General features: G+C 40.4%; 1 long non-coding RNA gene across 1 annotated transcript in view; it reads right to left on the reverse strand.

Annotated features, from left to right (window-relative positions):
- The window catches only part of LOC129533273 (uncharacterized), a 273,052-nt gene that overhangs the window by 250,439 nt on the left and 672 nt on the right, over positions 1-21,941 (reverse strand). The window lies entirely within an intron of this gene.

The raw sequence follows: 21,941 nt of genomic DNA on the forward strand, positions 1-21,941 counted from the left end.
CTTACCGGCCTTAGATGCCATGGTCAATTATTACATCAAAACCCTAGCTTGCTCACTCAGATCCCCTTTTCCTGCTTTTCCCATCATACTCCATGTCACAAAACCCTGGGGTCCTAGTAAATCTCATCTCTTTACTACTTTATTACTACACTTGAGTTCCAGGATATAACTGGTGAAAAGCTCACAAGTGTGCTGACTAGTGTCACTTTAAACTTATAAAGTCAAACTATCCCTGTTTGCAGATGCCGTGATCTAGAAAACCCTATAGTCTTGGCCCAAAAGCTTCTAAAGCTGATAAACAACTTCAGCAAAGTCTCAGGATAAAAAATCTGTGTACAAAAATCACTAGCAGTTCTATGCACCAACAATTGTCAAGCTGAGAGCCAAATCAGGAGCACAATCCCATTCACAACTGCCACAAAAATAATAAAATACCTAGGCAAACAGCTAACCAGAGAGGTGAAAGATCCCTAAGATGAGAACTACAAAACACTGCTCAAAAAAATCAGAGATGACACTAACAAATGGAAAAACAGTCCATGCTCATGGATAGGAAGAACTAATATCATTAAAATGGCCATACTGCCCAAAGCAATTTATAGATTCATGCTGCTCATGTTAAACTACCAATGACATTCATCACATAACTAGAAAATACCATTTTAAAATTCATATGGAACCAAAACAAAAGAGCTCGAATAGCCAAGACAATCCTAAGTAACAAGAATAAAGCTGGAGACGTCACACTACCCTGCTTCAAGCTATATACTACAAGGCTGCAGTAACCAAAACAGCATAGTACTGGTACAAAAACAGACACATAGACCAATGGAGCAGAATAGAAAGCCTAGAGATAAGGCTGCACACCTACAATCATCTGATTGTCGACAAATCTGACAAAAACAAGCAATAGGGAAAGGATTCCCTATTCAATAAAGGGAGCTGGGATAATTGGCTAGCCATATGCAGAAGATTGAGACTGGACCCCTTCCATACAGAATATACAAAAATCAACTCAAGATGCATTAAAGACTTAAATGCTGGCCGGTGCGGTGGCTCATGCCTGTAATCCCAGGACTTTGGGAAGCCAAGACAGGCAGATCACCTGAGGTCAGGAGTTTGAGACCAGCATGGTCAACATGGCAAAAGCCCATCTCTACTAAAAATACAAAAATTAGCTGGGCATGGTGGCATGCACCTGTAATCCCCAGCATCATCCTGATACCAAAACCTGGCAGAGACACAACAAAAAGAAGAAAGTTTCAGGCCAATATCCCTGATGAACTTCAATGATACAAGTTTAACTATGTAACAAACATGCACATGTACCTCTGAACTTAAAAGTTAAATTTTAAAAACCAAAGATCCAGTGGTCACTCAACTCTGCTTAGCCACCCTGACTTACATGCTTAATAAATTTACTTTCTCATTCTCTGGGTGACCATCGTATATCTTCTGTGATGTTTTCAAACATGTTAATTTTCCATTTCCCCATTTCAGGGAAATTCAGTATTTCCCTGAGAGAAATACTGTCAGCTGGTGATTGCATTTCTTATTAAACTGAGAAAACTTTAGCAGGAAGCAAGGCAAAATGCACAAGTACCGATAGAGACAGGGTGGCAGATTTGGTCTGAGGGAGATGAGGGAGCATTTTGCCTTGCTTCCCCCTAAAGTGAGTGAACATCACTGTGCCTATTTGGAGTTACTTCTTTGATCTGAATTCTGTCTCTTCTCACCTATTAAACAAGATCTCTTCTACAACTATTTTTTCTCTCATCACCTGAATCTTTACTGCCCTCCACCTGCTAGATTATTCCCAACTACGTTCAAAAGTGCCATAACAAAACCCATCTTAACAAAAACATTTCCACTCACCCCACATTTCATTTAGGCCACGTCCCCATTTCTTTGCCTCTCTTAAAAACAACTCCTCAAAAGAGTTTTCTCTGCATGATCTCAGTTTCTTACTTCCATTCTCCTTTCAGCCCATCTCAAATACAAACTACCTCATCAAATCACTGAAACTACTCCTTCAAGGTTATTAACAATCTTCAAGTTGCCAACTCTAGTGACAAATTTTCTGTTTCACCTTATTCCAAATCTCCACAGCATTTGACAGAGTTGGTTCCTTCCTCTCTCCTTAAACACTTCCTTCACTCGATTTTCAGGGCACCACTCCTTTTCCTACTCTTTCCTCCTAGCTCAGCAATGACACCTGAACAATCTCTTTTGCATGTCTATCTTGAAGTGCCTCAGGGCACAGTCCTCATGCTTCTCTCTCCATGGCCTCACTCGTGATCTCAGTCATGCCCCCAAGATTGTAAATACCATCTAGAGTAGTGCCCCCTTATCCACGTGGAGTATGTTTCAAGACTCCCAGCGGATGCTTGAAACCATGAACAGTACCAAATCCTATATAGACTATGATTTTTCTTATACATACATACCTATGACAAAGTTTAATTTATAAGTTAGGTGCAGTAAGAAATTAACAACGATAATAAAAGAAAACAAGTGTAACTATACTATAATAAAATTATATAAATATGGCCTCTCTCTCACTCCCTTCCTTTTCGAAATATCTTCTTGTACTGGGCCACAGGTAATAAACCACAGAAAGGAAACTGGATAAAGTGGGACTACTGAATATGCTGAGTGCTCCCAAGCACCAAAATTATGAGTCTCATTGCCCCCAGGAGTCCCCAACTGGATGTTTAGTGGGCATCTCAGTCTGAACAAGGTCAGAACAGAACTCTTGATTTCTCACCACCACTACCACCATCCCTCCACACACATATATTCAAACCTCCTGTGTTTGCTCCCAGTTTTCTTTTAATACATGGTACCAGTACTACTAGGTGGCTTTATTAGTTTGCTACTGTTGCCATCACAAAATACCACAGACTGGTGGCTTAACAAAGAGATTTATTTGCTCTTGATTCTGAGGCTAGGAACTCAAGATCAAGATGTTTGCACTTTTAGTTTCTTCTGAGACCTCTCTCCTGGGCTTGCAGACAGTGGACTTCTCCTTGTGCACATATTGTCATCTCTCTGTGCACACGCACATGTCTGGTGTCTTTCTGTGTGTACAAATGTCCTTTCTGTATAAGGATTGTCAGTCATATTGGATTAGGGTCCACCTTAAAGGCTTCATTTTAACTTAATCACCTCTTGAAAGACCTTGTCTCCAAATATAGTCACATCCTGAGGTACTGTGGCTAGAACTTCAACATATAAATGCTGGACACAGGGAGATACATAATTTGGTCAATAACAGTTGCTCAATCCAAAACTTCAGATGACATTCCTGTTTCTCTCTTTTCCTACTTAATATATCAATGAATCCTTTTGATCTAGCTTAAAGTATGTCTGAAATTTGATCAGACACAATCTCTCCTTCTAGAACCTAGATACTAGAGTCTCCCCAGAACTGGTATCCATATTTCCAAACTTGCCCACACAGTAGTTAGAGGGAAAAATAAATACATTAATTCATTACTTCAGTGGCTTCCTGATGCACTCCGAATAAAATCCAAACCCCTTACATTTGTCCACATGATCCAGCCCCTGCCTCTCCCTCCTATCTCAGCAACCATGTGTCTATCCTTGATTTCCACGTTCTAGCCACACTGTGCTTCTTGCCATCTTTATACACACCATATTAACTCCAGCATCAGACATGTTAAATTTTCCAATTTCTCTGACTGAAACACTAATCCCCTATATCTCTACCTCCCAGTGATGCTCCATCCCTTTACCCTACTCTATTTTCTTCAGGGTTCATGTCACTCTCTGAATTATGTTTAGTTATCCATTGCCTGTCTCTGCAACTACAATGTAAAGTCTGAGATGGCATAGACCTTGCTGCTTTGTCTACTGTTATATTTGCAGTGCTTAGAGTATAATCACATGTAGTACATGCTCAACACTTACTGAGTACATAGATCAATGGATAAGTGAATATTATTTTTACCACCAGTTTGCAGTTTTAAAAATGGAAGCTGAGACATTTTGAGCAAGTTGCCCAAGGTCATATGGCTCTAATTGGTCACTGCAGAGCCACTTACTTTAAATCCGCATCTTGTGTGTTCTTATCACAACACACTGTCTAGCTGGGACTTAGAACCATCATCGGAATTGAAATTTTAAAATAATTGGAAGATTTAATATTAAATTGTTGTCACTTTAACTTGCTCTTATGTCATCTTGTGACAGCCAGACGTGTTCTTCCACAGTACTAGAATGGAGACATGTAACTTACGCTCCCCATACTCAGAACACAAACATAGCAGAAACCACACCTTCCAGAGAAAAACAGATGTACAGAGACTGTCAGAAAATCATTCATTTTTTGGCCCAGTGCGGTGGCTCACACCTGTAATCCCAGCACTTTGGGAGGCTGAGGCAGGCGGATCACGAGGTCAGGAGATCAAGACTATCCTGGCCAACATGGTGAAACCCTGTCTCTACTAAAAATACAAAAATTAGCTGGGTGTGGTGGTGCATGCCTGTAATCCCAGCTACTTGGGAGGCTGAGGCAGGAGAATCGCTTGAACCAGGGAGGCGGAAGTTGCAGTGAACAGAGATTGCGCCGCTGCACTCTAGCCTGGCAACAAAGTAAGATGCTGTCTCAACAAAAACAAAAAAAAAAAAAAAAGAAAGAAAAAAAGAAAATCATTCATTTTTCCCTTAGTGTCCTGTCCAAAAAAATGAAGGAACTTTTAATAGTGAGGAAATTTTTCCTGGCTTCACATCTGCTATTGTTTTCAAAAATTTGTTGTTGTTGTTTTAGATAAGCTCATAGACTCTCAGTTGTATTGTTTTTCACCAGAACATTTTAAAGTTTAGATTTTACTTCTGTGAGTGGCGTAAATAACAGAAATTTATTATCTCCCAATCCTAGAGGCTACAAGTCTAAGATCAAGGTGTTGGCAGGGTTGGTTCCTCCTGATGACTGCGAGAAAGAATTTGTTCCATGGCATTCTGCCTGTGTTTGTGTCTGTCTCCAAATTTCCCCTTTTTAAAAGAACTCTAGTCATATTGAATTCATGCCCACCTTCATAATGTCATTTTGACTTGATGACCTCTGTAAACATCCTATCTCAAAATAACGTTATAGCCTGAGGTACTGGGATTTAAAACGTCAGCATATAAATGTTGGGGTAGGGGTGGTGGGCACCATTCAGCCATTAACAATTCTTACAAGTACTCTAATGAATCAGATATTCCATTGCCAGAAAATTGTAAAAGGAACAAATCAACCTCTTTTACGATATCCTCAAACTCACCATTTCTGGAAAGAAAGGGGGAGCAGATAAAAAAATAATATATTCACTGAGAACATACTATTATTTCATTATTTAATTCAATTTCATTGAATTAATTTCAAATCAATGTTATCTAATGAATTCATTACATTTTCTTATTCTACTCTTAAAACATTCAGGTGAATAATATTCCTACTTGACAAAGAAAGGTATTAAGATAAAGATAGGCAAAGTGAAATATTTTTTGTCAACATAATGGAAAAGTTTTGATGTCTTGGCATTTTCATGTGATTCTAAAGCCTTGCTTTAATGCATGCTAACCTTCTCATGATTCCTGCCTTTAATAAAAGAGAAGTAGAAATCAGTCTCTGGTCACAAAGTTTTTATAGTCTAGCTGATATAATGAGCTGCATACAAAACTGAAGATGAATTCAAAATCAACTATCAACAAGACTAAGTTTCTTGAGACTTTGTCTTATTCATCAATGAGGCCTCAGCACGGAGTCAAATGCCTAGCACAAAAAGGATGCTCAGTACATATTTGCCAAATGAACAGGTGAATAAGTGCATGAACAAATAGCAGCATGTTAAATACGACTCATTCAGCAAGCTATTTACTGAATGCCTCTTATGAGCCGAGTATGTGCCAGGTACTGCTTCAAATGGTACAGAAATCCACATGCCTTAAAAGGGGAAAAGCTGGAGAATGAATCAAATAAGGTCAAAATCCTCCCATGATTCACCTACAGAAGGATCACTCCAGCCCCACTTGTGAGAATAAGACTCCTACTATTTTCCAAGAACTCTAGGAGAGAATTATTGAAAGAACCAATATTTATTGAGTGTTTACATGTTGAAAGGCACTGTTTTAATTACTTTTTACATGTGGATACATTTCTTGCTTACAACATCCCCATGAGCTGGGTATTGTTACTACTCCCATTGGAATACAATATATGTGAAGAAACTAAAACACAGGTATTAAAACCAAATATGACAAAATGTTAACAGTCATTGAATTCAGGCACTAAATTTAAGGGTGATTAATGCAGTTTAATTTGTATATTTATTCAAAAATTTTCATGATAAAACACTTAAGAAAAAGAATAGGTTTTGAGGAGTTTAGATCAAGGTGATTAAAGATCTCTCTCTCTCTCACACACACACACACACACACATCCTAACTTACAGTTCAGTAAAGGAGGAAAAATGCTAAGAATCTAAGGCACAGTAGGACTCATCTATTGGTAGGTGCATGTCTATTCCCTCCCAAGTTTCTCAGATCCTTGAGGGTAGGGACTGTGACCTCTAACCACGTATTCCCAGCACTCAAAACTGAATCTAAAACATGGTCAATGCTTAATGATGCTCAATGAACAAATGAATGAAAGAATGGGAATGAGAGGTCCAGTCTGATGTAGGGCAGGGAGATGGTTAGAACCACGGCATATCAGTTTCCTAGGGCTTCTGGAACAAAGTATCTCAAATGGGCATCCCAGAACAATACAAATTGCTTTACAGTTCTGGAGGCTAGAAATCCAAAATCAGGGTGTCAGCAGGGTCGCACTCCCCCTGAAATGTGTAAAAGCGAATCCTTCCTTGCCTTTCCTAGTGTCTGGAGTTGGCAACCACCAATCCTTGGCATCCCATGGCTTGCTGCTGGACCACTCCAATCTCTGCATTAGTCATCACATGGCATTCTCCTTGGGTGTCTCTCTTTCCTCTTCTGATAAGGAAACCAGTCCTATTGGAATAAGGGTCCATCCTATTTCAGTATGACCTCATCTGAACTAATGATATATACAAAGACACTATTTTTAAATGAGGTCACATTCTGGGCTACTGTGGATTAGGACTTCAATATATCTTTTGAGGGGTCATGATTCAACCGAGAACGTATGGTACCAGGAGAGATGCATCCATCCTAACACTCCTTATCTCTCCGAATGTCCAAAAGAACACAAATTTAACCAGACTGCTTCAGCGTGTAAGATGGGGAACAAGCTTAATATGTGTTTATTGACAATCCTGACATGGCAAGAAATTTTATAATCTCCGCCAATCGAATGCCAGCAACAGCTGGCTTTCTCCCAGTGCCAAGTCAGCTTTCCCAAATAGTTTATGACTGGCTTCTCAGCAGCTATTTATGTTTTCAGAATATTAAGCAGTGTGTAGTCACTTTCTCAGGGAGGGCTTCTCAGTGCGGTTTCTAAAAATGTGCTGAATGTGTTTCCGAAGAGGAAAGGCGCCAGGGGGCCTTTAGTGGGACATGCAGAGCCTTGTAATCACAAACAGATGAGAGCTTCCTGGTTCTGACTCCAAGAAACCAGCAAGAGTCCCTAAAATCAGCTCACAATCAGCCTGGGCAAAATCACCATCTTACAAAAATTGTCATGGGCTCCTTCCCTCCATCCTACGAAGTCTTCAACCTTCCAGGAAACTCAATTTGCTGATATGGTAAAGGGACCCAGTCTTCCTAGCTTTGTGGTCTAGAATTCACAAAAGGCCTTCTGTGGCCTCAGATTAACATAGAGAGCTCCCCAAAATGATGATGTACTGAGCACAGCCAGGGCTTTGTCTCCTGCTCCATGTATCCATTGACACTGGTGAGCTCTTGCATCTGCTAAGATTCTAGAGAGCTAGTAACAGAATCTGAGTATAACTTAAATGAAGGGAGAAAAGTGCTTATTGGATGGCTACTGTGGTAGTGTGTGCAACCACAGGAAGCCTGAACAATCTCAGACCCGTGGGGATGTAATAAGGTGTTCAGGAATGGGGAAACTGACGTTGATGTTCCCATTGTGGAAAGATCCAAGAGCCCTGGGTGCCTGTGGGTCTTTAGCCAAGATTCTAATTTTTAGCCTCACTAGCGTTATCTGCCCCCTTGGATAAAACAACAGAGAGGGAAAAGCCAGTCCTCAAGTGAAAGAATGCTATTATCATATGCAAAGAGAGGAAGCAGTGTGCTGAGTGGACAGCAGCACTAGCTCCCACCAGGAGACCGAGGCATATGACTGCCAGAGGACTCACTTAACCTTGCCCAGCAGCAGGCAGATCTACCACAGCCTGTTTTCCTGAGGCCACGCTCCAGGGAGCCGTGTAAGATCAGTGAGGCTCTGGGTCTGCCCAAACCATGGACAATGGGTACCAAATGGAGAAATAACCTACCCAAAAAATGTCTAATTAGGGATTCCCATAAGAGAGTCCACCAAGCAAGATCAATCAATGACTTTTAATATCCTTCTTCCTGCCTAGAGCTAGCGCCTAACATAAAATGCAAAGACCAGTGAGCCCTGCTCTAACTCCTATAGGAGATAAAACAGTTTTATTAGTCTGACATTTAATACTATCTGTAGCAGTAGCTTTTTACCTGCAGGATACTTTCCAGAATGTTCTGAGGCTCAAACTGTGTTCCCACAGTACCTTGTACAAAGAGTCACTTCTGCATGTACCACATTATAAAGCTTCTATGAGCAAGTAAAATTCACCTAGTTTCCCTAAATACAGGTAATTTTATGGGCAGAGAGGATGAGAAGAGAGCCTGCTAAGCAAAAGGAAACCTATTAGCAACAGGACAACTTAGGAATAACACAAGGAATCGTCAGAGGCAGAAAAGAAGTCCTATTAGGGGCATTGTGTTTATTTACAGGAATAAAAGATTAAGCAATATTCAAAAACTATAAATTATTTAAAAATAATAAATGCGATTACATTAAAAAGTAAAAAATAAATTTATGAATGTCTTCTCACCAAAAATCTACATACAAAATTAAAAGACAAAGAGAAAACAAAAAAGAAACTTATAACAACTATATCAAAGGATGTTAATTTGTCATGCTATAGAGTTCATACTAATAAAGGGAATAATAACATAAGCAGCATATATAATTGCTCCACAAATATTTATTGTTCACCTATTAAGTGTTCAGTTCAGAAAAATATATAAATTGTTTAGAATTATATAAACAGAAGCCTAACTTCTCTCAATGATTTAATAAATGCAAATTAAAACAACAGGATATAGTTATTTTTACCTATCAAATTGGCAATGAGTAAAAGGGATTTCAAAACATGGATTTGGCAAGATTTGGAGGAAATGTATATTCACACACTGGTAATGAGAGTACAAATTGGCATAACTTTTTTGAAGGTCAATTTGGCAAAAGATCAATATCTATTATAATGGAATACCCTTTAATTCAGACCTTCTGCTCCAAATAATTTCTGTGTACAGATATACCCACAGAGGCACACAAGGATGTATGGCTAAAAATATTCATTGGAGTACTGCATGGAAAATAAATTTAAAACATAAAACGCTCCAAACTGAAAATAATCTGCATGTTCATTAATAGATGATGTATACATAAATCATGGTACATGTATATAATAAATACCATGAAACCATTAAAAAGAATGTCCTAGAATGATATAAAGAAAATGGTATATACTAATATAAAAATATCTACAACATATTAAAATGAAAAAAGAAGGCGCAGAAAAGAGTTCATCGAATCTTTTCAAAATTTATTTAATTGGCAAAATATAGAACTTTCTTTGTCTTGTGAGTGTATCAGGTATGAAGATAGGAGTGTGTGTATTTGCATTCTATATTTGCATATGTTTGTTATATGTATAATAATTTCTATTTCATTGTGTTTATCTTTGTCTACCTATTGCATGAAATTCATGTTTTTAAATCTATACTTTTAAAAATGTTTATCTGATTTTTGGTCATAACATTCTTGTAGACTATTTTCCTTCCCTGGAGCTTTTATTACTATTATTATTATCATTATTAGTGATGGTTAATTTTAATGTGTCAACTTGACTGAACCATGGGGCCCTAGATTGCACATTATTTTGGGGTGTGTCTGTAACGGTGTTTCTGGATGAGATTAGCATTTGAATCACTAGATTCAGTAAAGTAGAACACCCTCCAAATTGGGTAGGCATCATCCAATCCCCTGAGGGTCTGAGAAGAACAAAAAGGCACAGGAAGGAGGAATTCACTTCTTTTGCTTTCTGACAGCTTGCTTGAACTGAGACTTAAGTCTTCTGCCTTTGATCTGGGATTTAGGCCATCAGCCCGCTTGGTTCTCAAATTTTCAGACTTGGACTGAGTTACACCAGCAGCTATGATGGAGCTCTAGTTTGCAGATTGTAGATGATGGGACTTCTCAGCCTCCATAATCATATGAGACACATATGGTAATCATATGAGACACATATGATAATCACATGAGAGAAAGTAAAAAGGAAAACAGGGTATATGCCCTATTTTATACCCAATATACCATAATTGTGTGTATATATATATGTATATATGTGTGTACATATATATATACACACACTATATTTTTAGCGTATGTGTATATAATGTGTATCTATACCCAATTTTTTTCTGTTTCTTTGGAGGACATTAATATAATTCTTATTCTGTATTTTTATTATATCCTCACATTTTAATCCAGCTCTCAAACATACTACATATCCAACACAGGCTCTCCTTTCCCTCTTTCCCAAATCCAGCAAGTTTTGCACAGTTTGTAAAATTTTTTGACTATTTAAATAAGAGAACTTTGTGTTTGAAAATCCTAACTTCAAGCATACAAGTCCTAAAATACAAACTTATAAAGGTGGCTTGGGGTTTTCCCTCAAGGCCAGAAAGGCAACAACATCATTTGAGAGAGAGATTTGCAGTCCTTGCCCCCTAATAGTAATACCACTAATGTGCACAATACTCTGTGAGCAAAATCCTCAAAGCTGGACTGGTTCTATCTGTTGGGTCTGCTCTGTCTTTCTGATAAGCACATCCCAGGAAAGGAAAGAAATATGGTTGACTAGTTAGGTGAAGGCAGGTCATTTGTGGTTTCTTCTCTGTTTCAGGAACATGGTCAAGGACAGCTTGACCACCCAGGTTTAAGTAACGGTTTCTCAGTTTACATGGTTTACACAGGGACCCCAGGACAATTACTTCAGAATTTAGAGAGTTTCCCAGAGATGCACAGTCCTCCTGGGAACAAGAACCAGCTGGGTGTGAGGCTTGTGCTCTTGCTCTGAAAGGAGCATTCCCACACCCTTCAGTGACCCAAAAGAGAGATATGCACACATTGGGGATCAGAGAGACATTTTTTGAATCAGTGCTAGAAGTCACGACTACAAATTCTCTTCTAGATCGTTTCCTTATTAATGGCTGTGAAACATTACAGCCAAAAGCTTCAGGAAAGGCACTATGAACCAACATGGCACTCAGTTCTCTAATTAGAAACATAATATTTCAGCTTGGCTCAAGTGTTGGAAGTCACTGTGGCAGAGAGCAGATCAGCAAAATGCCCTGAGAGCCACACAAGGGAGAAAGTCATTTGGGGGGGGGGGAGGAGACCTGGCACGGGTCACATTTTAAGTAATAAAAAAATAATAGCAGGAACAAGCACTTTGTCATGTTCAATATGTAGCAAGTTCGGTTCTAACTTCTTTCGTGATGATCATTTAGTCCCCACTACAGCCCTATGGTCCCTGTCCCTGTTATTGCCACATGGCAAGCCAGGAGGCCTAAAAATAGAAGACGTAATGTGGCAAAGGCACTCAGCTAGTTAATGTGGAGATGGCTGGCATTGGAACCCAGGTAGAACGGGTCTAGACCCATCCACATAAACTCTGCTATGCTACCTCTCTATGCCTTAACTGGATGCCTCCATCAAGACTCTCCTCCCTCCTGATTTCAGAACAAGTGCAATGACTACTCATAATTGCAACCTCTGTTTGAAATTTTATCTGCTACAACTTGATTTTTATTGCCTCAATTGCTTTGCATCAAGTAGAAATATCACAGGCAGATGTTGGAATGAGACCAACCCCTGTTTGGAATTTGCTCAGCCCCTTGCTCTCTTGTTAGACCTTAAGCTGAGCGTCTACTCTCTCTAACTAAAGTTTTCCCATCTGGAAAACTAGAATAACAACACCCACCTTACAGGGTTCACAGACTAAAGGAGACATTTGCAATTCACCTGGTGGAGGAACAAACACATAGGATGTGCTCAATATATATTGGTTCCCCCTTCCTTGTCTTTTCCTTTTCCACAGTGCCCTATTTACACTTATTCACCTCAGGTGTTAATAGAAAAACACTTTCCTGTTCTACAACAGCCCTCATCTCCACTCTGGCTAAGAGCAACCACACACAGAGGCACTCAATCCTTCATTCGCTTACTCATTCACTAACACCAGGTAACATGCACCTTGGTGGGGAGTATTTGTTTCCCAGGGCTGCCTTAGAATACCACACACTTGGTGGCTTAAGACAAGGGAAATTTATTGTCTCACAGATCTGCAGAGAAAAAGTCTGAAATCAAGGTTTTAGCAAGGCCATGCTCCCTTGGAAGCCCTTAGGGGAGGATCCTTCCTTGTTTCTTCCAACTTCTGGTAGCCCTGGGCTTCCCTGACTGGAAGGTGCAGCATTTAGACCTCTTTCCATGGTCATGTTGCATTCTCCCCATGTGCCTCTGTCTTCAGATGGTGTTTTCCTCTTCTTAGAAGTATGCCAGTCATATTGGAGGAAGGACCCATCCTAATGACCTCATCTTAACTTAATCAAATTTGCAAAGACCCAAATTATTTCCAAATAAGGCCATGTTGCCAGGTACCAGAGGTTAGAAATTTAACATGTTCTTTGTGGGTTCACAATGCAACCCATAAGAGGGACGACAAATGCAGAATGGTGCATCATGGATCCAGGGGAGGCAGATGGGGAAACTGAGGCACATACTTGGAACTTTTGGTCAATTTGTTTCTCTCCTGTTTCCCAGCATGAGTCTCCCATCATGGCTATGCACTCTGCGGGGAGGAAAACTGTGGCACAGGTCGGAAGTATTGAGGGAAACTCCTTCATAAGAAGCCAAGGAGTTGGCACTCAGCGTTTCTCCTTGACACCTACTATGCACTGCACACACTCCAATCACCTAACTGAATCCTCCCAAAAACCCTATGAGGTTACAAAAGGTGGAAGTGAAGCAACTCATGAATGATTAAGCAGCTTACTGCTGATAAGGTTCAGGGCTGGAATTTGAATCCAGCTCTGCCTGGCTCCAGAGCCTGTGAATAGACAAGAACCATTTAATAGAAAATTTGTCACAGATGTTCAGTGCCGCATGCACATGAAGAATTAAGGTTAGCATATTGTGATATCATTGTGGATCCTTCATTGTTATTTGCCACATGGAAGTGGCAACCACCCCACGTGGAACAGCTCACCAAGGAGATGCAGGGTTACTTATTTAATTGACTGCCCTCCACCTTTCCTCTCCTTTCCTCAAATCCCATTTTGTCTCTGGGCACAGATGGAGCATTCACTGAGGTGTTTGTGCAGCTGTAGCCTATGGGGACTCCCACAAATCAGCCACAGGGTGGAGCACTAAGATGGGGTGTTGCATCTGTGACTGCTCACCATACCCAAGTTGTCTTCCCTGCTGTCCACCAGCTCTGTGACCTTAGGCAAGTTACCTAACATCACTGAGCTTCTGTTTTCCCATTTGTAAAATGAGGATAATTATACCTATTCAGAGGTTGTTGTGAAGATTAAGGTAAATGTGGCAACACATGAAAAACCAGTGGTATAGCACCTGATACCTAGTATGTGTCTAACTAATATAACTTTCTTAGGTCTATAAGCCAATGGGTTCTCCTATATTTTAGCTCATTGCACTAGATTCCTATGACATGATCTAAATGGGGAAGGAGTGGAATGAGAGATCACTTTAACCTTAAAACACAAAAAAATGGGATTTTTCTCAAAGGCAGTCATATTTCAAACCAGGGGGTGCAGGGTATAAGAAAGCACAGGGACCTTTAGTTTCCTAAGGCAGGCATAAGGTGGCTAGATGACTTGAAACAACTGAAATGTATCTTCTCACAGTTCTGGAGGTTGGAAGCTTGAAATCAAGGTGCTGGCAGAGCCATGCTACCTCTGAAGCTCCTAGGGGATGAGACTTCCTTGCCTCTTTAAGCTTCTGGTAGTTACAGGAGTTCCTCAGCCCAAAAATGCATCACTCTGATCTCTCTGTCCATCTGCACATAGTCTTCTGCCTGTGTCTTTGTGTCTTCACTTGGCTATCTTCTTATAAAGATGCCAGTCATATTGGATTAGAAACTCACCTTACTCCAGTATGACCTCATTTTAACTAATTGCTTCTACAATAACCCCATTTTTAAATAAGTTAACATTCTGAGGTACTGAGCATTAGAACTTCAATATACTCTTTGTGTAAGACACACCATAAATGACCATGTGGACTGAACTTCCAGAGAATTGATTTCCACTCCCCCAACCAGGGCCTAGGCTGTGGTTTGCCTGATGGGGTCATTGAACCCTTAGGCTCAGGAGAACACAGCATGCATAAGTCTCTTCCCAAGTCTACATTCAGTGACATCATGCTGATGGTTTGAAGTCAGCCAGGTGGGAATATTCACACCATGCAAATTAGTAAAAGCTGCTCAGAGAGCCTGTTGTTCAATATTCACCAGCCCACTACTGTAAGTCACTAAGCTAAGGGAGTCACTTGTCTACTGTGAGATAGAAAAGACCCAAGACCCATGGGTTTCAGGAGATGAGAGTGTGTAGAACTGTAGAGAACTCCACTATTTATTGAGGAAGTCAGTTCACTTCTCCAAGAAAGTATGTAAATGCAGGATACCTCCCCTCTGCTACCCAACAGGCCCATGTTGAAGGCTGAAAGAGATAATGGTATAAGTACAATGTGTTCTTTTCAAAAAACAGAATTTTGCTGCTTTTTTTTTTTAACAGAATCTTGTTTTATTCAGCATGAAAATTACAAAAAGCCTCAGACATAATCCACAGTGGGTGTATTAGTGCATTCTCATGCTGCTATAAATAACTGCCTGAGACTGGGCAATTTGTAAAGAAAAGAGGTTTAATTGACTGTGGGGCTAGGGAGGCTTCAGAAAACTTACAGTCATGGTGGAAGGAAAAGCAAACATGTCCTTCTTCACATGGCAGCAGGAAGGAGCAGAATGAGAGCTGAATGAAGGGGGAAGCCCCTTATAAAACCATCAGATCTCATGAGAACTTATTCACTCTCATGAGAACAGCATGGGGGAAACAGCCCCCATGATTCAATTACCTCCCACCGGGCTCCTCCCATCACATGTAGTGATTATGGGAACTACAATTCAAGATGAGATTTGGGCATGAACACAGCCAAACTGCATCATTCTGTCCATGACCCCTCACAAATCTTATGTCTTCATATTTCAAAACATAATCATGCCCTTGCAACAGTCGCCTAAAGTCTTGTCTGAGACAAGGCAAATCCCTTCTGCCTATGAGCCTGTAAAAATCAAAAGTTAGTTACTTCCTAGATACAATGAGGGTATAAGCACTGATTAAATACATCCCTTCCAAATGGGAGAAATTGGCCAAAACACAGGGCTACAGGCCCCATGCAAGTCTGAAATCCAGTAGAGCAGCCAAATTTTAAAGTTCCAAAATGATCTCCTTTGACTCCATGTCTCACATCCAGGTCACACTGATACAAGAGGTGGGCTCCTATGGCCTTGGGCAGCTCTGCCCCTGTGGCTTTGCAGGGTACAGCTCACCTCTCAGCTGCTTTCATGGGCTCTTGTTGAGTGTCTGTGGCTTTTCTAGGCACACAGTGCAAGCTATTCATGGATCTACCATTCTGGGGTCTGGAGGACAGTGAACCTCTTCTCACAGATCCACTAGACAGTGCTCCAGTGGGAACTCTGTGTCGGGGCTCCGACCCTACATTTCCCTTCCACACTACCCTAGCCGATGTTTTTTATGAGGGCTCTTCCCATGCAGCAAACTTCTGCCTGGACATCCAGGCATTTTCATACATCCTCTGAATTCTAGGTAGAGGTTTCCAAACCTCAGTTTTTGACTTCTGTGTTCATGCAGGCTAAACACCACGTGAAAGTCATCAAGGCTTGGGGCTTAGACCCTCCGAAGCCATGGCCCAAGCTGTACCTTGGCCTCTTTTAGCCATGGCTGAAGAGGCTGGGATGCAGGGCATCACGTCTCTAGGCTGTATACAGCAGGAGGGCTCTGGGCTTGCCCATGAAACCATTTTTTCCTACTAGGGCTCTGCGCCTGTGATGGGAGTGGCTGTCATGAAGGTTTTTGAAATGCCCTGGAGACATTTTCCCCATTGTCTTGATGACTAACATTCTGCTTTTCATTACTTATGTAAATTTCTGCAGCAGGCTTTAATTTCACCTCAGAAAATGGGTTTTTCTTTTCTATTGCATTGTCAGGCTGCACATTTTCCAAACTTTAATGCTATTCTTCCTCTTGAGTGCTTTGCCGCTTAGAAATTTCTTCTGCCAGATACCCTAAATAATCTCTCTCAGGTTCAAAGTTCTACAGATCTCTAACACAGGGCAAAATGCCACCAGTGTCTATGCTAAAGCATAACAAGGGTCACCTTTACTCCGGTTCCCAACAAGTTTGTCATCTGAGACCACCTCAGCCTGGACTTCATTGTCCATATCACTATTAGCATTTTGGTCAAAGCAATTCAATGAGTCTTTGGACTCATTCCAAACTTTCCCACATCTTCCTGTCTTCTGAGCTCTCCAAGCCTCTAGGAAGTTCCAAATTTTCCCACATTTTCCTGTCATATTCTGAGCTCTCCAAATGTTCCGACCTCTGCCTGTTACCCAGTGCCAAAGTCGCTTCCACATTTTCAGATATCCTTATAGCAGCACCCCACTCTACTGGTACCAATTTACTGTATTAGTCTGTTCTCAAGCTGCTATAAAGAACTGCCCAAGACTGAGTAATTTATAAAGAAAAGAGGCTTAATTGACTCACAGTTATATGGGGCTGGGGAGGCCTCAGGAAACTTACAATCATGGTGGAAGGGGAAGCAAGTATGTCCTTCTTCACATGGCAACAGGAAGGAGAAGAATGAGAGCCAAGCGAAGGGGAAGCTCCTTATAAAACCATCAGATCTCGTGAGAGCTTACCATCATGAGAATATCATGGAGGTTCAATTACCTCCCACCAGGTTCCTCCCACCACATGTGGGGATTATGTGAACTACAATTCAAGATGCGATTGGGGTGGGGACACAGCCAAACCATATCAGTGAGTGTCCAATAAATATTTATTAAATTGAAGTATTACTATCTTAATCAGAAGAGTGGGTTTTCTGTAGTTTGTTCATAATTTACCTCCAAAAAAAAGCATAAGTAAGTCTAGGATATTGACCAGTTGCTAAGCCAGAATGACTTCTTAAAAGACCTTGTCAACAATTTACCCAGCAGTGGCTAATGCTTTTCTGCCTGTCTCCAACTGGGACCCAGAAGAGAACATCATCTCTTTTCTCCTTCGTTTTCCCACACTTCCACCACCTTGTTACACAGCTCCTATTCTAAGGCCTTACTTGGACTCTGAAATTAGCATCATAATGGGTCTTCCAGCTTCATATCTGCCCCACCAACTCAACTACTTCCTCATTTTGCTCCTGGGGTTTTCTTTGTAAAGATGTATCTGACCATTTCATCCCCCTGTCTAAAACCTGAAAATAATTTCTGTCACCCTCAAATACAATCCAAACTCCTTAGTATGGCATTCAAGTCTCTGGGGCTATTATCCAGTCTGGGTCTGGGTCTGGATAGGATCTTTTGATGCCTGATCCCATCTCAGATGCAGATGGGCAAGTAACCCAACTTAGCCAGTTAGATTTTCCCAACCCTGGTCACTGTGGTTGGTAATCCATGAAGACCACTGACCCAAATAAGGCCAATCAGTCTTACCTGGGGTTTATTTTTAAAAAAACAATAAAGTTCCTCTTTATTTCAAGTCATTAGGCTGGAAATAAATAATTCTAGACATATCTATGATTGTTTCTTACCACATAGGAATTCTATATTCCATCTTGGCAATAAGAAAACACACATACACACACACACACACACACACACACACACAGAGAGAGAGAGAAAGAGAGTCTCAGGAAAGCGAAGATAGAAAGCTAGAGGCAGAAGAGAGAAGTGAGGTCTTTAAGTTTGGGTCCAGTTGCTCTGGGGCCATCTTTTTTGGCCCAACTCATGCTTTGCCACACAAGTCCATCTCCATTCCACCTAAACCATCTCCAGTTGGGTTTCTGTGATGGAAAAGAATCCTCACAAACAAGACAACCATTGACATTCTGTCCCCAGCTTGTCCTTCCAGCCTTGCCCATTTTTCTTCCCTGGACTCTCTCCTCCATACCTTTGCACAATCTGATGTATATTGCTAAAATTCTCTTGTCCACTGATTAGGCTTCTACTTTTTTTTCATCTTGATCGTGTGTTTCTTTGTAAGCTTTTGGTCTGTCTTTCCCAGTGTGGATGAATTTCAAATGATCAAAGTATAAATTCACTGCAGTATCCCTGACACCTAGACAGGGCTGGGGATATAGTATTTGTACAACAAATATTTTGCTGAAGAAATAAACACATTTATCCTCAAAATGGGAGAGAAGGTGGTCATGATAAAAGGTTGCAGGCTTAATGTCTTAGCTTTGCTAGACTATGAACTCGCTGAGAGCAGGCAACAATTCTTACCATGTCAAAAGCCCCAGCCCAGTGTGCAGTTCATTGCGCATGGGGGTACCCAGTAAAAGGGAATAGGATCGCTTTGTCTATAAGCCTGTGGGGTCTGAAGAAAGCCCCAGGAATCCCTAAACATTAGGGGCACTCAATAAACCTATGTTTAAACCTAGGTGACAATTAGCCTAGTTTTAGGCACAGTTTTAATGAGTGCCCCCAATGACTTCTGGCTTCTTCCCTACTCTTTTGGAAGGAATAATAAAATTAATTTATTATTGATAAGAGCAGCCAATAACTTATCTCTTACTAAAGGCAATATAATTTTTTCATAATTTTGCAGTTTTGTAGTTTTATGTAATTTAGTCTATAGAAGAACCTTATATTGAAGCTATTATAAGTCTTTCCTTTTTACAGATTAGGAATTGAGGCTCAGAGCTGTTAAGTGACTTGCTCAGAAGCCCATGACAGTCAGTGTCAGGGAAGGACTGGAATCTGGGGCCATCGTCAACTAGCCCCTCCGCCATCACTCACTTAGTGGACACTCTGAGGCAGGCCCCGTACTCACATTTAGGATAGAGATATCAGTGGGACACAACGCCTGTCCTCGAAGGGAACACAGAAAGAGATGGCAACATGCAAGAGAGAACATCAGGGTAAGGTACAGGGAACAGAAGCTGAGGGTAGTGGGAACAGCAGCATCAGAAAAGGTCATGAGGACTGAATTTTGGAAGGTGAGTAGGAGTTAGCTTGGAAAGGAAGCAGAAAGGAATAGAGAAGAAGAAAACAGGAAGCATTCTCCAACAAAGAGACAAGTGTCTTTGAGGGCTAAAACCAGAGTTGGCGGTAGCTCCTTAATTAACAGGACTCAAAGATCAGGATTTGAGGTAAGGAATGGGAAGAGGGAAGGGGTAGATGATCAAAATTCCAAAAGGCCATTAGTGTCTCATCAGGGAGTCAGACCATCCTGAAGATTCGTGACTAGAACAAATACAGCACAGTGTCCTAGGAATGGACTTAGGAATCAGATAAACATAGGCTGTTATAGCCTCAGTTTGGAAAACAGAGCCCCAGGTAAGATCCTATAGGATAGTTCTTTATTATGTATCCCAGAGAGTCAAAGTGAGGGAAAAGGAAGACGAAATAGGAACATAGGTTGAAATAAAATAAAAAGATGCATTATCAATTTGGCTGCCACAAGGTACAACTAGTTGCTTGATTCTGTAGGACTGTTCTTCAAGAATATATATAAAATGTATGATTGCATAGCCTGCCCAGGGTAATAATCAGTATACCTGATTCTACCTCCTACTGATCAAAGATTCATCCCATGGAGCATTAATTCTCCAGTTCTTGTGGGCTGGGTATGCACAGGTGACTAAAGGTACTGTGCAGTTGGGGTCACAGAGAAGCCCCAGGACAGAAGGCAGCAGGCATAGGGTGGCTGGGTGAGGTGGTGTCAAGTCACCTCTGCCTGAAGTGAGTGGAACTCACGCTGAGCTTATTGCTATAGCAGCCCCTGAAACAAAAAACCAAGTGAAGCCAAGAAATAGGTAAGTCTTGTGCAAACTGTCCCAACACCTGCTGGCTATGTTTCTTATGTGTGCCTCAGTTTCCTGTGAATAAAATGGAAAGAGTAATTGTATCTGGCTCATGAGAAAGTTCCAGTGCTCACAGTTGTTCCTAGAACATAGAAAATGCTCAATAAATAGCAGCTATTCTTATTACTACTGTCATCATCAAAAACAATGGTATGATCAAACTAACTTTGCCAGAGATTTACACTTTGAGTCATTGATTTTTAACCTATTATTATATATACAGAAGTTTATCATTAAAAATGCACGAGTAACCTTGAGCTTTAAAAATAAAAATGCAGCACTTTTTAAAATCCCTTTTATCTCTGTTCCTGGAATCAAATTGACCTCTCTCTAAAAATGTGACTTGGAAAGCACCATGAATGAGGACACAGAAGATGTGGGCCTCAGTTTCATCTTTGTACAGAGCTGTGTGTCCTTAACAATTCCATTTTTTCCAACCAACAGAATGTATTGATTCTGGGGGGAAGGCCCTGGGTCTTGCCCTACAGACAAAGATCAGTCAGGGTTAGTCTTCTGAGATCTCAGTCTAGGAGGTGAATACAGACCCTGAAACATCTGACTCTGGTATCAGACAGTAAAATTTTCACAAACATTACAAATAACCAAGGAGCAACCAGAGAATCACATGGAGTCTCTAGAAAATTGGTTTCCTCACTGGTCACAGGAATCCAACAGAGCGTCCCAAGTATGGAGCATAAATCTCTAGTAAAATTGAGGCAATTTAGGTGGTATACAGACAGGACATTAAATAAATTATAATTAATAGTGTAGTAAGAAAGTAATTCTCTTTACAATCCTTCTGGTTCTTTCAGGAGGTAGCCGCCATCTGGAACTTGATAATCTTCACTTTTAATAAAGAAAATATGAGACCAGTGGCTTGCTCAAAGTTTTTGGCTAACTTGGTATTTGTGTATAATTGTATAAATTTGTTTCATTTTACTTTTTTTCATAATTTTTATGTAAAGTTTTACTTTTTAATTGAAGATAACAATATATTGCTTTTATTTTAGACATAGTCATTTAAGTTTTAAAAAGTAACTTGACTGAAAAACACATTATATAAAGACAGTACAGATGCTATGTAAATGTAAGGAAATAATTTTTCACTATATGATTCAATATAAAGTAATCACTTTGATGGATAGCATCAAATATAGCAAAATCATAAAGGTGGAATGAAAATTTCTGAAGTTGGGGAAATATTGGAGTAGATGACTTAGAAGCCCTCCTATTTTCTAAATATGTTTTGTCTATTATACAAATACTTATGGAAAACACATCTGAGAAGAGTCCTTCAAGGGTGCTGACTCTGCTAGGGTGATTTACCTGCTTCATCCTCTGTTGCTTGGAATGAGGATATGATGGATTTACCCAAAGCAGTCATTTTTGACCATGAGGTGGTCTTGATGATGGATGCCAAACTCCAGGAGAAGAAAGAAAAGAGATTGGGACACCATTGAATATAGTACCACTAAAGCCAAAGGAGTCCTAGCTATCTACT

The sequence above is a fragment of the Gorilla gorilla genome, chromosome 3 (genome assembly GCF_029281585.2).
Source record: "Gorilla gorilla gorilla isolate KB3781 chromosome 3, NHGRI_mGorGor1-v2.1_pri, whole genome shotgun sequence".
Taxonomy (NCBI): Eukaryota; Metazoa; Chordata; class Mammalia; order Primates; family Hominidae; genus Gorilla; species Gorilla gorilla.